The sequence below is a fragment of the Stenella coeruleoalba genome, assembly GCF_951394435.1.
Source record: "Stenella coeruleoalba genome assembly, chromosome: 7".
Lineage (NCBI taxonomy): Eukaryota > Metazoa > Chordata > Mammalia > Artiodactyla > Delphinidae > Stenella > Stenella coeruleoalba.
The window spans coordinates 97255370-97269275 of NC_137153.1; the positions used below are offsets into that span (position 1 = coordinate 97255370).

The 13906-nt window shown below is 48.7% G+C and overlaps 1 long non-coding RNA gene across 1 annotated transcript in view; it reads left to right on the top strand.

Annotated features, from left to right (window-relative positions):
* Positions 1-8491: 8491 nt before the first annotated feature.
* The window catches only part of LOC307189434, a 118303-nt gene continuing 112888 nt past the window's right edge, over positions 8492-13906 (top strand). Inside the window, exons 1-2 of the long non-coding RNA XR_013829189.1 lie at positions 8492-8622; positions 9390-9548. This is a non-coding gene — a long non-coding RNA (uncharacterized lncRNA). The remainder of the gene's footprint in view (positions 8623-9389; positions 9549-13906) is intronic.

Consider the following 13906-nt stretch of genomic DNA (forward strand, 5'->3'; position numbering starts at 1 on the left):
ATAAATTATCTCAAAATTGGTTAAAAATAGATGAGAATGAATGGGACTGGTAGGGCTATGCCTGAGAACAGCTTGAGGTTAGAATTATTATTATTATTATTATTATTTTTGGTTGGGTGATTTTATGATCCCTGGAGTTGATTTTTTTTTTTTCTTGCAACTTTTTAGCATTTTAGTCTATTTTTTGGTGGGGGCATTTTGTGGGTTTTTTTTTTGTTTCATTTTCAGATGTCTTTTTTTGTCAGTAAGGCCTGCTTCTGCTTGTTTGACATCATTTAAACTACTTTTTATATTATCTCCACTTGTAAGGAAATTACGAAGGAGAGAAATCTTTTCACTAATTTATTGTTACTTTCATTGTAAAATATTTTTGTATCTTAAATTTTGTTGTTATAATTTTTATACCATTTTTGCAAAAAGCCTTAATTTTTTCATCCTTACACAATTTCAGGCTTCCAGAAAAGTTTTGGGAACAGCACAAAAAGCTCCCAATTACCCCCACCCCATACTTCCCCAAACCCATTTAAGTTTTGCAGTTGTCCTAGTAATGTCCTTCATAGCAGAAGACTTCAATCCAGAATAATACACTGCATTTAGTTAGTCTCCTTCAATCTGTACTCTTTCTCAGTCCTTCCTTGATCTTTATGAGCTTAACTCTTTTTTTTTTAAGATTACAGGGCCCTTGTTTTATACCACGTCCCTCAATTTATGTTTGGTGTTTCCTCATGACTAGACTCAAGTCATGCATTTTTATAACTCATTATATTGATGCTCAAATGTCCCATTGTTCTGGTTCTCAAAGGTAACTTCTGTGTTTGGCGTGTCTTTATCTCTTGACTACTTCCTTATTTTCTGGCACAGTAATATATTTCAGGCTCTTGTACTTTCTGTGCACCAGCCCTGGAATTCACCATTTCTCCAACGAGCTCTGTTCCCTTTCAAGTAGAAACCAAAACTTTGTTCTAGGTGTGTTCATTGCTACTGGAGTCTCACTGCTCCCAAGCATTTCAGTAAATGCATAGAAAATAAATACACAAACATCACATCTGTATTCCTGCGTCTACATATGGGTACTGAACACCTCAGTTCACACTGGCACCTTTTTTTCCTAACAAGTTGTCATCTCCCTTTATTTTATTGAAGTATAGTTGATTTACAATGTTGTGTTTCTGGTGTACAGCAAAGTGACTCAGTTATATATATATGTGTAATATATTTTATATATATATTTTTTTGTATTTTTTTCCATTCTACTATTTCTTTTCCAAACTACTGTATATAATAGCATCTCTAGGTCCATCCATGTTGCTGCAAATAGCATTATTTCATTCTTTTTTATGGCTGAGTAATATTCCATTGTATACATGGTACCACATCTTTATCCATTCTTCTGTTGATGGACATTTAGGTTGCTTCCATGTTTTGCTATTGTAGATAGGGCTGCTATGAACATTGGGGTGCATGTATCTTTTTAAAAATTTTTATTTATTTATTTACTTTTGGTTCTGTTGGGTCTTTGTTTCTGTGCGAGGGCTTTCTCTAGTTGCGGCGAGCGGGGGCCACTCTTCATTGCAGTGCGCGGGCCTCTCACTATCGTGGCCTCTCTTGTTGCGGAGCACAGGCTCCAGACGTGCAGGCTCAGTAGTTGTGGCTCACGGGCCCAGTTGCTCCGTGGCATGTGGGATCCTCCCAGACCAGGGCTCAAACCCATGTCCCCTCCATTGGCAGGCAGACTCTCAACCACTGTGCCACCAGGGAAGCCCCAATGTATCTTTTTGAATTAGAGTTTTCTCCAGATATATGCCCAGAAGTGGGATTGCTGGATCATACGGCAACTCTGTTTTTAGTTTTTTAAGGAACCTCCATACAGTTTTCCATAGTGGCTGCACCAATTTACTTTCCCACCAGCAGTGTAGGAAGGTTCCCTTTTTTCCACACCCCCTCCAGCATTTATTATTTGTAGACTTGATGATGGCCATTCTGACCAGTCACACTGGTACCTTTAATTCTAGTCCAGCACCACAAGGTTCATTCTAGCTTCTCCCTTTCATTATTTATAAGTCCTTTCTTGCACAGTGAGAGACTTAGCTCCCATTATGCTCAATGTGTTTACTTATTTGTCATCTCCCCTGCGTGTAACCCATCTTCGTAGGCACTCAGCTGCCTAAGTGTGTTTCAGGTGCTAGTGGTGGTCAGGAAGACTGCAGGAGGAGCAGACTAACGGACAGGAGTGCAGCCCACGTGCTACACTAGTCACGCTTCCCCTGCAAGGATTGCGCTCTGTGGTGTCTTTGTCTTGGCACATGCTACCACCCTGATTCATGCATTCAGCAACTAATGAGCAATTGCCTAAAGCCAGGCAGGCACTTGGTTTGGAATTGTTCCTACCGCTTTTATCTTGCTGGTTCCTCTGTTCAAAACCATACAAGACCCCTCTTTCAGGAAGCTTGCCCACGACCCCCTTTGCCCTCCAATTTGGGCCAGAGACCTCTTTTTCTCTATTCCCTCAGCCACTTGTACGTACATATCTATCATAAAAGTGAAAACCCTGAATTGAAAGTGTCTATTTGTGTCTCCCATTAAACTGTACAGTGAATGAGAGAACACCTGACAAGCTCTTTAAAGGCAATGTGCCTTTAATCTCTGTACCCCCAGAACAAGTGAAGGGTGGAAATGCCTGGTCAGTTTTGGATGGATAAACAGGCAATGAACAAATAGTTGGGACAACCTTTGTCATCTTTACTAGGGCTCCAGGCTCTCCTTATCCTGTCTGCCATCCCTTCAGTTCTAAAAGCCAACTAAGAAGCTGAGGGAAAATGAACAGAGTCCCAAAGCCTGCTCTGTTTTTCTTTCCTCAGCCCAGGGACCTTGGCACCAGATTCTGAAGACCTGACACATAATACAGTGAGCTGGCTGGTTGCAGGGACAGCGGGATTCTGTTGACAAATTCCAAATGGGCCTACATCTGAGACTTAAATGGAGAGCAGAGCAACAGCTGCAGTCCCAAGAATCCCATGCTGGGGCCAGGTCAGAGGGTCTTGGGGGTCAGGGTTTGGACTTAGGCCTGGATTTCTGTCTTCACACCCCATGCCAGCTGTGTGACTTCGGCCATGTGTCCCGATTTCCTCATCTGTAAAGCAGAGCCCGCCTTACAGCTTGCTAGTAGGGGTCAAATTAGAGAATGGATTGGTGAACATCTCTCCCAAGGCCAAGGCTTTAATGTGGCTGCAGACTGCCTGTCCTGAAGGCTGGGAGAAGTTCTCTGCCTTTCTGCAATGATGAGGCTTGGCCCCTAAAGGACTGAGAGAGTGACTGAGTTCTTTTCAATGATGCTGAGTGTGCCTCTTTGATCTCTGGGTGCCTTGGTCCTCCCTCCTTCACTGTTGGCCCCTCACATTCCCAAGGGGCTGGGGGGCTTCCCCCTCAGTGGGGGCAGCGCGGCACAAACATTGGCATTTCAGGCACAGAAAGCTTTAATGTCTACGAACTTTCTGAGCAATGCTGAATTTTCTCCTGTCCATTTCTAGGCCAAGGAATTAGCAGCTACATCTCATCTCTGGATCAAATTTGGCAGAGAACCCAGCAAAAATGCCTGGCGGAATGCCCACTGCCCCTTTCACCCACCCCTAGGGACTCTCAGTGTTCCCTTTTGATTTCCTCTGACGGTCTCCGAGGTGCCAGAGGCACAGGAACTCAGACTGGGAAGGGCCTATGGGTGCCACCCAGTGACCAAGCACAGGGCCTCTTTCATGCCTCATCTCCAGCCTCCACTTGGACACTTCTAGTGATGTGGCCCTCACTACTGCCAGCTCTGACTTCCTACACTCTAGGGATTGTCAAGCTCCCCTCTCCCCTCTGCCTGTCCGGACAGGCCATCCTCAGGGCCTAATTCATTTCTGGGGGTCACCCTGAGCCAGTGTGCCAACCTCTCAGGTCTTTTAGAAGAGTGATTGTGTCTCCCTGACCGCCTCCCCACCTCTGGCCAAGTCTTCTCCATGCTGAAAAAAATCCCTCACTTGGAGTGAGTTACACAGAGTGCTTTGCCCATCCTGACGAACACAATACTTGAGGGGGGGTCTGAGCAGTGCAAAGTATTGGGTTGGCCAAAAAGTTCGTTCAGTTTTAAGTAAATAAAAGACATTTTTCATTTTCACGAAGAACTTTACTGAACAACGTATTCACTAACCAAACGAACTTTTTGGCCAACCCGATACTAGAGGAGCTCTCACCTCCCTTGCTCTGTGCATGGTGTCTCCATGAATGCACCCTGAATTTGAGCTTGCTGGTTTGACAGCCACATTACACTGTGGCCTTGGACTGAGCAGCTGTGCGAATAGTACCAAAGTTTTCAAGGTGCCCGTGCATTTGGAGTTCACGTCTGACCCATGTTACAGAAGCAAAACAGCCTATCCCAGACTTACATGTATGTCTTAGCTACTGAACCAAAGCTGTTTTCACAAAGTCCTCTTTTGGCCCAGGAGGAGGGAGCTAACCTTCAGAAGTCCAAGTGTCTCACCCTGTGCTGCATGCTTTACTTATACTAGCATTATTGCCATTTTACAGATGGGTTAACTGAGGTCAGTCAGGCCAAAGCTACACAGTTACTTAGTGGCAGAGCCAGGAGGCAAACCTGTGTCGCCCTAGGTGACACAGCCTTGCTTTCACCCCTGCCTCTTCATATCCCCTGAATTAAGTCTTTTTCCTTCCTGTGATTTTTTTAAAAGCCCCTCCTTGCTGTTCTGACAGCTATTTGCTCCTCTGATGATTTGCCTGGCAGTTCTTAAAAGGTGACTTGAAGACCACTTGCAGGAGGGGTCTATGAGATAAGAGCCATTTTCATAATAACACTGACTCTGCTTGCTGTTTTCACTCCCAGTCTCTCATAGGTGTATAGTGGAGTTTCCCAGAGGCTGCATGGCATGTGATATCACAACAGATGGAATGAAGGAGCACATGTGGAAATCCAGCTGTCGTCTATGAAGCCAGATAACAGAGATTTGCAAAAATCAAATACAACACCATTCCTGTCATTAATTCCTTTAACAATAATTATTTTTCATAAAGATTAAAAAACACTTCAACATACACTATGTTTATTTCAAATGAATTAACTTTTAAAATTTCTCAATTTCTAATCAAGTAAATATTGATAGAGGCAAGCCACACGAACAAAACCTCTTGGGTTGCTCAATTTTTAAGAGGGAGAAGAGGTCCTAAAACTGGAAAGTTTGAGAACTGATGGTTTTTCCACTTTAGACTTGTTAAATGACCCCAAAAACACTACTTGGGATGGTCACTGGGTTGCTGGTGAAAGGTTCCTCCTGTCTGCTGCAGATATGGTTGGGAAACTGATACCCGGAGCTCGTTTGGTGCCCCTCTGCCATAATGCCCTCCATTCCTGCTTTCAGGGTAATGAACTCCGAACTCCTCTCTTTGGCTTTCAGCGCCCTTTACAGGCTTGCTTCAGCGTATGCCTTCAGCCCGTCCCCCTCCCTCTCCACCCCATACCACACGACTCCATGACCCAGGCCTTTCCACAGCTGTACACACTTACACGTGCTGGTCACTCTGCCTAGAAATTCTCCCATATTCCTCTCTCCTCATCTGAACTCCTACTCCACCTTTAAAACCCACTTCAGCGTTACATGCACTGGGAAGGCTTTCCTACCCAGGAGCCAGCAGAGGACTGCTCACTTGTTCTACTGTCTGAACATGTAGTGCACTGACTGCATATCTGACCATAATTGTTTATGTGCACATTTGTTTTATGGACACGTCAAAGCCAAAAACAAAACTTGCCATATCAGTCAGCAGCAGTAGGAGCTCGGCACTCACAGCCAACAAGGGAACTGGAAGGAATCGTGCTTTGAAGCCCTGGCTACAGGTTTGGGGTGGAAGGGAGGCTGGTCGGGCCCTGGAGAGGGAAAGTAAAATGCAAAGCCCAACTGAGTGATGGGGAAATGCCAGGACCTGACGGAACAGGTTGGTAAGGGGAATGGAAATAATGGAGAATGCTCTCCACCATACCCTGATACGCCCCCTTGTGGTGAGGGAGAGCCAGCAGTGTTTTAGGTGGGAGCACAGGATGGGGAAGAAATGGGCCCGTAAGGGGGAACCAGCACCTCTGCAACGTGGAAGAGTTGAAGGCACCTGTGGGGAATCTGGCTCAGGGGAGAAGGGGGAAAATGCTGGTCTAGAAAAGCCAGCCCACACTGGCCCTCTGTTGCCCAGAGGAACGCTGGGGTGCTCTGTGGGGGGGTGGGGGGGGAGGAAGGAAGGGAACTAAACCTACAGGACCGTGGGCACTAAGCTATATCTACATTGACTCATTTAATCCTGCCATGCAGATGAGAAGCTGAGGCTCAGAGAGGGTGACATAACTTGAACATAGCCCAGGGAGGATGGGGACCTGTCTCCAAGCCACCCCCCATGTCCCCCTTTATGCCGATTTTCTGTCTGTACGAGCATGCGAGCTGGGGAGACAGTGGGATTTTCTTCATCTGACATGTTCTTGTACCTTTGCCCTCCTATGGCACACCCGGAGGGAGCAGCGCAGGGAAAGCTCTTGGGATTTGGAGTCAGATGCGTTTTTTTTCTCCTTCAGATTTATATTACTGTACATGAAGCAGGGTTGGCGTGGAGAAGACCCTCCCTTTAGGAGAATCAGCCTATTCTCCTTCAAAACCCATCCACACAGAGACTTCTCCAAGGGGCTGTGAGGGAGACATCCCAGGCGGACACCACCGGGAGCTCCCTGCTCCCTGCTGTCTGGTCTTGACCCGTCCATGTGCCACTCTCCAGCTGGAGCGATAGGCCTCTCTTAACCATGTGGATTCTTCAGCCAGAGGCCCCTGTAGCCATCAGTATTTACTGAGCACCTACTGTATGCCAGGCACAAGGAGGAGGCTGAACAGACCACTTGCCTCTAAAGCTACACTTTAATGTTTTACATTTGAGGCTTCTGTATATTGTTCTGTTATAGGAAAAAATAGGGTCATTGGCTAATAAGAAACACAAAAAGAAAAAACAAAAGTCTGTACCCTATTGCTTCCTTGGGGAACCACTGTAGGTTTTGTTTTTTCTTGCTGGGGGTGGGGGGGGGGTAGTGTCATTTGTTTATTTTGTTTTTAGCAGAGGAGACAGATGTGGTCAGATCTATTTTCAAAGAAATGAAGACAATTCTATGGCTTCTCAGCCCTTCCTCACAGCCACAGTACAGGAAGCAGGAAGCCCACTGCCCACTAAAGTGGAGGCTGTTCCTCTGGGTCCTGAGCTCGGGACTGGTCCTCTTGGCCCTGCTGGGTGCTCCCAAGGGAAGACAACAGTGGCAGATAATGTGGCTTCTCTCTGGTTCCAGGAGCCAAAGGAAATGTCAGTTGCTTCTGGGACGGAACATGACCTCCTTTGAGGCAGGGAGCATGACGCCAGTGCGCTCAAACTACCATCGCAACCAACCCCTTCTGCTCCCTGGGAAAGAGACAACTCTGAGGACAGCCTTGTGGAGTGGAAAGATCCCAGTCTTTGAAATAATGCAGACGTGGGTTTGAATCCTGATGTGGCCACTTATTAGCCCTGTGATCTTGGCCAACTCACTCCAATATTCCGAGCCTGAGTGCCCTCATCTGTAATGATAATAATTCTTGTTTACACCTACCTCACTTACCAGTGATTAAGATGCATTACAAAGCCATAGCCCAAGAAGCAGCACAGGACAAAGCAAACGGAAGAAAGCCGCAAATCCTGAAGCAGATCTAGGAATATAGGAGAGCCTCACATGCGAGAGAAGTTAACACCAAGTATCTGTGGACAAAGGATGGAATATTTAGTAAATGCTGCTGGGGAGACTGGCTTCTATCTGGACAAAAATAAAGTCATATGTATGCGTGTCTTCAGTTATCTTTGGTTGATTAAGACCTAAATGTGAAAGGGAAAACTGAAAACAAATAAAAGGACATTTTAGGGACCTGTCTGAGCAGAAGGCGCCATCACGGGAGTCGATATCCACCACAAGGAGGACCAAAACTCTCGCTGCACGGAACCCAGGAGCCAGGACATCTACAGAAGCTGTTCGCAGAGCTGCACGGTTTCTGGCCCGGAGGAAACAACTCCACCTTCAACCAGTTTGTGCTAAAGAGGTTGTGCATGAGTCGCACCGCCTCGCCGCCTCTGTCCCTGTCCTGGATGATCCGGAAGATGAAGTTCGCCGGCCGGAAAAACAAACAGCTGTGGTTGCGGGGCTATAAAGGAGGCTGGGCGTGTCCGGAGGCGCCCACGCTGAAGGTCTGAGCCGCGCGGGGGCAGCCGCGCCGGAGGCGCACTCCCGGAGTGAGGATGGGGAGCGGCGCCGTCCTCACAGCCGCCCGCCGGCTCCGCGCTCCGCCGGGGTGCGGCCCGTCCCGCTCTCTGGTCCTCGCAAGGGCCGAGAGGTGCACAGGCCTTCGGGCAAGGCCTGGGAACCCGCACAGCCGGGAGTTCAAGAACGCCCGCCCGGAGGCCAACGCGCCAGCGGAGGCTACAGAAACTAACCCCAGAGCCTGCCTTGTTATGAAAAAGATTTTGGATGCTGGGGAGAAAACAAACACTAACAAAAGGAATATGAGCGTCATTTTAACCTCAGGGAAGGTAAGGATTTCTTTTTTTTTTTTTGCGGTACGCGGGCCTCTCACAGTTGTGGCCTCTCCCATTGCGGAGCACAGGCTCCGGACGTGCAGGCCCAGCGGCCATGGCTCACGGGCCCAGCCGCTCCACGGCATGTGGGATCTTCCCGGCCCGGGGCACGAACCCGTGTCCCCTGCATCGGCAGGCGGACTCTCAACCACTGCGCCACCAGGGAAGCCCCTGGCAAGGATTTCTTAAAGGAGATTCCAGACAGGCAGAGGTGGGCTCTGAGGAGCGAATGTTGCCTTGTAGGAAGGGGCCTCTGTACCGTCTTTGGGGGGGAGGGGCGGGCTGCACCAGGCTTCCGGCTTGGAGGGTTCAGTGGAGTCTGGGGAACTGACACATTCAGTGGCCTCTCCCCAGATGTCCCTATCTCATTGGTCGGGATCCCAGGACTTCACCTTGCCCTCACTGGTCTTGCCCTGGTAGGCCGTTAACTGTCTTTGAAGTTCAGCCACTCCGACTATTACGTCTTGGGCTTGTGGGCTTGCCCTGGATAGAAGATGAACGGTTCCTTGTATGCAATTAAAGAGGCCCTGTGGCTTCCATCCCTGGCTTTCCACTGGCTGCCCCTAGGCCTCAGCTGTGCATTATCTCTCAGTGGGAGTATCAACAGTACTTAGCCATGGCCGTTTAATACTGGTATCTTTAGGGTTACTATTACTCCCCACCCCACCGTCACTCTCAAATGTCCAGTACGCTCATGGCCTGCCTGCACACTCCACCCACAGGTACACCGTCCATTCATCACCCTTGTGCTCGGGCCTGCCTGTACTTCCCCTGCCACCAGGGATGGGGCCCTCCTTGCCAGCTGAGAGGGGAGTGCTGTAGTCCCAAGCACCGTCTAACCACCTGCTTTCTTGGACCCCTCCCAGAACCAGCTGCCGCAGGTAAGTTTCTCGGGAAGCAAAAACTGCAGTGGAGTTCAGGGGGCAAGAGGTTTGTTGGGGACCAGCACCTAACTGGGCCGAGGAGGGAGGCAACTGCGATGCAAGCCTGACAAAGCCTCGGCCAGTCCGTGGGGGAGACCTGGCGCCAGGCTTGCTGGGCAGAGCTGTCACACATCTGGCTGAAGTGGCTGGGCCTTTGTGCCGCCCTCCCCTCCCCCATCACTCGGTCAGCAGGTGCGGCTGCCCCAGGAAGGGCTGCTCTCTGCAGCTTGGCAGCAAGTCCTTCCACGAAGGGGCATCTGGGAGTGGTCCCGATGTCTTCCACAACCCGGGAACGTATTGATAGTTTGTGTGTGAAGGCAGACTGTGTGGATGTAACAATAGCCCATGTTTATTGAGTATTTACGGAGCCGGATGAGGCTAAGTGCCCTTTGTACTCTAAGGCAGGGACCATCATTATCCTCATGTTTCTGTGCCCAGATGAAGAAACTGAGGCACGAAAAGCGTAAATGATCTAGTAAAGGTTGCATAGCATGCAATGGAGTTGAGATTCCCTCTGGAGAATTTTTTTAAACGTTTAATAAAACGTTTTTGGAGTCATTTAAAATTTTCAGAGAACGATAATGCAGAGAGCTCCTGTATACTCTTCTCGCAGCGTTTCCTGATGTTATCATCTTACAACCATGGTACATTTGTCACAGCGGAGAAATTAGCACTTTACTGTTTACAAAATCACTGGCTTGGTGTGCATTTCCACTAATATCCTTTTACTGTTCCAAGATCACATCTAAGATACCACCTTGCATTTCACATCCCTGAGATTTGAACTCTTAGGTGTAAACTTTTGACCTGTCTGCCCTACTGCCTGCTGTTCCCACAGAGGTTTTGTGGCCATAAACCATTCAGGTGCCGCTCGCTGCCCCAGGTGTGTGTGTGGCGGGGGGCAGCCCCAGAATGTGGCATGCTGACTAGCTCACTGCTTTCTTTGTGCGTGTCTCTTCTCTGCTGGCGTGTGGAGAAAACTCCCGCCGGGCCCAGCTAAGTGATGTGCTTGTTTTGCTTTGGCCCTTCCGACGTTTCGTGGTGCTCTCCGGTGTGTGTGGGGGTGGGGGCTGTACCAGGGCGCCCAGAGCTGCTGGGGGCTTGGTGCTGCCCTCCCGGAGCTCCCAGCCAGCTCACCTCTGCCTCTCTCACCTGGCCACCCCCCGGGCTCACTGGCTCTGAGGTCTGGCGTGAAGCAAAGAGGAGTTAAGTAGGGGACCCCTGTTCTCATCCCCACAGCACTCAGCTACCTCACAGACCTCCTAGGTGCCTGCTGTGTGTCCGCTTGGGTCCGGAGCCCCCTGGCAGCTGCCCACTGAAAACTGTGGCGCTCTGAGCACACTGCCTTTATACTATGGAATGAAAGAGACTGAGCTTTACTGGTTGGGAAGTGGGGAAAATACAGATTATTGCACTCTCTTCCCAGCTTTGCTGCTTACTACTTGTGAGGACTTTGCATTATTCCGGGTCCAGTTTTCTCATGGAACTCACTAAAACAGCATCTTGCTTAGTGGTTAAAGATGGTAGGCTGAAGACAGATGAATTGGGTCTCTGCTTATTGGCTGTGTGACCACTGTCATGTTACTTAACGTCTCTGGCCCTCACTTTCCTCACCTGTGACATGGGGACATAACATCCACTTTATAGGGCTTTTGTGAAGATGAAGGGAATTAATAAATGCACGACGTCTAGAACCATGCCTGGCATGGATAAACTCTCAACAAGCATTAGTTGTTATCGTCTAATTCACATGGGTGTTTAGAGAGAATCGAATGAGATCATTATTGTAAAGGTGCATTGTAAGTGGCAAAGCATGCTAAAAAATGATTAGTGTTATTTATTTTTTTCTTTCAGTTTTATTGACATCAATGACATATAGCACTTATAAGTTTAAGGTGTACAGCATGATGATTTGACTTACACGCATAGGAAACGATTATCACAGTAAGTTTAGTGAACATCGTCATCTCATACAGATACAAAATTAAAGACAGAAAAAATTTTTTTCTTTGTGGTGAGAACTCTTAGGATTTACTGTCTTAGCAACTTTCACGTATAACATACAGCAGTGTTCACTGTATTTATCAGGCTGTACATTACATCTCTAGTACTTGTTTATCTTAGAACTGGAAGTTTGTACATTTTCACTGCCTTCTTCCAGTCCTCCCGCCCACGCCAGCCTGTGGTAACCACAAATCTGATCTCTTTTGATATGAGTTTCTTTGTTGTTTTTGAAGTGTCATTGACCTACAACAGTATGTTACTTCCTGGTACACAACATAGTGATTCGATATGTTTGTACATTTCAAAATGATCACCGTAAGTCTAGTTACCGTCTGTCACCATACAAAGATATTACATAATTAATTATTGACTATATTCCCTACATTTCATCCTTGTGACTCATTTATTTTGTAACTGAAAGTTTGTGCCTCTTAATCTCCCTCACCCGTTTCTCTCTTCCCCCCCACCTTAGTGCTATTATTTTTTAAAGCTACTTTATTGTATCAGGAGACACAAGTAGTCAATAGGAAATCATTGTTCACCTGGGTCAGATTACCATGGCCAGGTGCAACTGGAAAACGGAAGAGTTTGTGAAGTCTACCATCCTCTATGGAGCCCCTATGTGCTGTCTGTATTTTTAGGCATGTTTACTTACATTTTCTCACTTAATCATCACAATCCAACTTGAATGGCTATTTTTATCCACACAATGGCTGTCGAAACTAACCCTCAGATATGTTCCAGTCCCTCAAGAAGCAGGAATCAGCCTCAATCAGTTGGTATTTACTGAAAGCCTCTCACGTCTAGACACTTCTAGGCACTGGGGAGTAAACATGATGGGTCCCTGCCCTGAAGGAACCTGCATTCCAGGGGAGGTTCAGTGAGCTGTGGACCAGTGTGCCAGTCCTTTGCCTGTCTGCCCCTGATCCTTCCCTGTCCTCCCCTTCCTCCCCTTGCTCCATGGAGGGCTTCCCTTGAAAAGTAAATTTCCCTGCCTGTCCAGTCCAAGTGAGTTTCAGGACCCTGGCGGATGGGTTCAGACTTCGAACCCCTAGACCTGGGTAAGGGTAGGGCTGGAGTTGCCGCAGCCGGGAGCCTACTTGAGTGAGGTCAGCAGTTACTTGGAGAAAAACTGTCTTGATGATGTCTTTCTCATCTTGAGCCCAGCTGTGCCTGAAGCCGGAGCTCCTCCTGGGCTAACAAAGTCTCATTCTGTCTGAATGATGGCCTGAAACAGTCCTCACTGATTCATTGCCTCCCAGGTCTGCTGTGAGGATTAAGTGAGAAATTCCACGGAGGGAATTTAGCCCAAGGCCTGCACCTAAGCCCCAGCCGCGGTCAATTATTAGGATTAGTTTAATAAAAAGTCACTGTTAGGGCTTCCCTAGTGGTGCAGTGGTTGAGAGTCCCCCTGCCGATGCAGGGGACACGGGTTCGCGCCCCGGTCCGGGAAGATCCCATGTGCCAAGAAGCAGCTAGGCCTGTGAGCCATGGCCGCTGAGCCTGCGCGTCCGGAGACTGTGCTCTGCAACGGGAGAGGCCACAACAGTGAGAGGCCCGCATAACGCAAAAAAAAAAAAAAAAAGTCACCGTTATTGTTTCTGTTGCCGTTGTCGGCTGTGTCCGGGTGTAGCCGGCTTGCAGATGTGGCCCAGGCAGAACTCCAGCTGCAGAGATCTGGGGTAGACGAGGCGGGAGCTCCCCAGGGCTGCATTTGTTTGGAAGCTGCGTCTCCGTGTTTGCTCTCCGTGGCTTCCCTGCGTGCGTGTAATGCCGTAATTGCAGCCTTCCCAGCTGTCGGCCACGGAGACGGCCCAGAAAATGAGGTTGGCTCGGTAAATATTGAACTAAATGATGCAAATGAGCTCCACGAGAGACTCAGCTGCAGAGACAGGGTCTGATTGGTGGGTTCTGGCCCAGCTTGCAGGAGACCCCTCCTCTTCCCCCCTACACCCCACTCCCGGACCCCCGACTGTGCTGTCAGCCAGAGGCAGCCACCTGGGGCCCTCCAGAGAGGCTGGGGCTCCCGATGGCCGTCAGGGGTGAGGGCTGAACAGCTTTGTGGGTGAGGTTAGGGGGAGTGATGGAATGGGGGGTGTCGGCAGTAGTTTACCTCCTGCCACATCCTCATCTCACCCGTGAAGAGGCTGCCTTGGCAAATGAGTCTTTGAGGACACAGACCTGGCCTCTCTGCTCGGTGTGTACAGCTGCTGCAGGTGGGAAGAGGGATGATGGGCTCCCTCACCCCCGGGAGTAAAGCATTGCAGTGGCCCATGCAATGCTGGCAGACCAAGGTCCTGAAAACCCCCATG